Genomic DNA, 3,630 nt, shown 5'->3' with positions numbered 1-3,630 from the left:
GATATAGTCACTGCAGTATATTGTTTGCAAACTGTCACCAGAACATAAAGATGTGGTGCAGATCCTTCAGCTGTCTCTGATGTCTGTCTGTAGGAGTTGGTGTCAATAATCACTTTCAGAAGTCAGGCTGTACCCTTGCTTCCTATATTTACAAGCTAGTTCTAGCCATGAATGAACACAAAAGTTTATTTTATTTATATTTATTTCTCCTCATGTTTTTACCTTGTGAGTGTATCAGAAATACAGGCATACCTCAGAGATATTCCAGACCACCATATTAAAACAAATATCACAATAAAGGGAGTCAAACTTCTTTCTTTTCTTTCCCAGTGCATATAAAAGCGTTGTTTATACTTTAATGCAGTCTATTAAGCCAGACCCCCTGGCTGCAGGAGTGAGAGGGGAAAACCGGCTCCAGCCCTAGCCCCCACCACTCCAGCGCGTCAGGGAGCAGGCTTTCCCTGGAAGCAGCCCGGCTTGCTGCAACTACAGCCAGTATCTGTGGAGCGCAATAAAGCTGAACAGGGTTGCTTCTCCTGAGAAAGAAAAGCAAGCGCCACATACTGCTCTTCTTAAAATGTGTGTGGGCAAAGTCACATCCTGAGTAATCCCTCCTGAAGCACTTAACACTCGTTTATGGAAACCACCTATTTCACAAATGGTCTCCCGGAGCCTTTTGTTGAAAATCTTGAAACAAAAGGCAAAAAATTCATCTGTTCCTATGTACTGGAACTGCCTTAAAAGGGGAGTGGGGATGGGACCTTTTGTGGGAATTAAAACTTCACATGCCGTGAAGAATCTATCGACTGTCTCCGAAGCACCACTAATCAATAGTAAGTTAATATTCTTAAGCACCAGAAAGGGTTGCTTAAAAGAGTACTAAAAGTTTTCCCTAGAGCATAAGTACTGAAGTTAGATGCCAATCATGCAAGTCAAATTACATCCTATGCAGATGGAAAGAGAACATTAAATTGCCTACTGGAGCTAGTCATGCCACAAGTCACTTACTGCTTCCTTAGCAATGAAGTCAGTTTCCAGTAGGGTAAGAACAGGGGTCAGCAAACTTTCAGCAGGGGGCCGGTCCACTGTCCCTCAAGACCTTGTGAGCGGGGGGGAGAGTATATTTTGAAGGGAGGGAAATGAACAAATTCCTATGCCCCACAAATAACCCAGAGATTCATTTTAAATAAAAGGACACATTCTACTCATGTAAAAACATGCTGGTTTCCGAACCGCCCGTGGGCCAGATTTAGAAGGCGATTGGGCCAGCTCCAGCTCTCAGGCCTTAGTTTGCCTACCCATGGGTAAGAAGATGTGGCAAACATGAAAAAAGAGACAAAAAAATCCCCACTTGGTAGAGTTTGCACAACGTGATACCTAGACTACCCCCCACCCTTGCCGGATACCTGCCTCTTGCCCTCTGAATGCTGATGGGCAGTAGGAGTTTTGTGGTAGTGTTTGACATTAAGATAGCAACTATTGATCATAAATGTTCTCGGGTTTTTGTTTTTGACAAATGGGGTTTGGATATGGAGGTAGAAAGAGAAGATTCAAACTTGGCTATCTTCTTGCAACTTGAGCTAAATATGGCTTTTAAATGACAAAGTGTAGAAATCTTTGGGACCCGGAAGTCTGTGAGGATGATAAGCAGTGCTATGCCTCAAAAAACTAGAATTAATAAAAATTATTCATTAAAAAACTGGTGATATCCAAGGTTGGTCAAACTCTTGAGTGGATAAATTGAAATCACTGGAATTGCGTCCATTGATTTTGATGACTTGCACACATCAGCCACAAGAACTGGGTTAGACTGTCTCCTTTCCGACAAGAGTGCTAAATGTTTCCAAAGGGACCTTTGCGGAAATCTTGGGTCAGATTAAAAAATGCTTTTTTCAAGGAATTGAAGGTGGTTTGAAAGATAGATTGCTGCCGTGGGGGGGGGGGCGTTGTGTGTGTGTATACGCACGCATGCACGCGTGCGCGCGTGCACACACACACACACACACACACACACACTATCCTCCTTTTGACTCTGCTTAAACAGGTTTTACAGGATTTTGTATTGGTTGCAAAAAACCTGCTTGATAAGAGGCAACAATGGAATCAATGAAATATCTGTCTTTCTTGGAAACAATTTCTCCAACCACTTCCAGCTTTTAAACTATTGTCTTTCTCCAACCTTGGAAATCAGTCTCTATTTTCCACTTTCTTTCATCTGACATTTGGTTGTAATGAGACACCATGGTGATACATTTCAGCTCTTCACAGTTGTCCCCTTGCAACTGAAGGAGCTGTCTTCTACATGAACCCCAGTCATACCACTGGCCCTTCCTCCAAACCAAATAGTTTTATTTAAATTGTGTTTATTTATTTGATCTATTTGTATGCTGGCTTTAAGAGTCAAACCCTGTTAAGTTGGCTTCTGTTAAATAATACAAATACAATATCATCAAAAAATTACAGACATTTAATAAGCCAGTAGCAATAAACATCCAGCCACCCCCCCACCCCTATCACACATATATAGCCAAAATCAACTGCAGCAAGAAAAAATTAATTCAAGGACAGGCCAGTGTGAGCAGGTAAGTTTTCAAACCTTTCCTAAAAGTCCTGAAATGTGGCCTGAAGGAGCCCAGCTGAAAAAGAGCTATGGTGACAATACAGAGAATGCCCTTTTATACTCATCAGTTTAATTGCTCTGGGTGTCAGGCAGGTGAGAATGACTTAAAGGTGTGGGCAGGCTGGAGTGGAAGCAAGGAATGATAGAGTTTCATTAAAATTTAATTGTGTGATGAGAAAATGTATTCCAGAGGAGGTGCTTCAGAACTTTTGTATTCTGGAAAGAGGGGCAGTTGCCTATTATCTGTGTGCAGCATGGTTCATGTTTTTTGTTTTGCATCTCACCTGTCAAATCTCTTTTTTTTGGTGGATATACATCTCACCTGCCCCATTTTTGCTGTTTCCCAGTTATTCCGATACTATGTGGTGTCCCTCCATGAGTCTGTTGGGAGACTTCCATGTAGTATTTAAGAGTTTGTACCTCACATCTTGAAAAGTTTAGTGCTTTGTTATTTTCATGCCTTCCTAAAATTGGAAGGATTTTTTTAAAAAAATTGCTGCCTCATTGGGAGATGAGAGAGAGAGAGAGAGACAGTTCTAAGTAGTGGTTGTTTGAATCAAAAAACTGCATCTGAATTATCTTCTGCAAAAGGGGGAGTGACACGAAAAGAGCTAAGATTGGTGGAAGTGAGTGGGCAGCTGGAAGTAGCGAGGCTTTAGAGCAAAAGTACTGGCAGTACTCCAGGCATTGCAATAGGTGACCTTATGTACGATTTACCTGGGATACACTTGGAGTTACAATGCTGGAGGTAACACTGATTTTCTGGTTTTGAACTTTGCTTTGGGAGAGGAGAGCACAGTCAGCAAGACTGACCTGAAAGCAGCTTCCCTCACCAGTGGGGCCAGTGAAGTTCAGGGTTACTGAACAACTTCCATCCCTTCTGATTTTGAGGGAAGGCGTTTAGATTTCGTTTTCTGCTCTGCTTTGACCCTCTCTGTTCTCTATTCACTTTTCTAGCCCTTGTGTCCAACTGAGCTTCTTAGTCTGAACAACTTACCAAGTAACCATGC

Source organism: Podarcis muralis, chromosome 10 (assembly GCF_964188315.1).
Source record: "Podarcis muralis chromosome 10, rPodMur119.hap1.1, whole genome shotgun sequence".
Taxonomy (NCBI): domain Eukaryota; kingdom Metazoa; phylum Chordata; class Lepidosauria; order Squamata; family Lacertidae; genus Podarcis; species Podarcis muralis.
Note: the sequence above shows the minus strand (reverse complement) of the source record.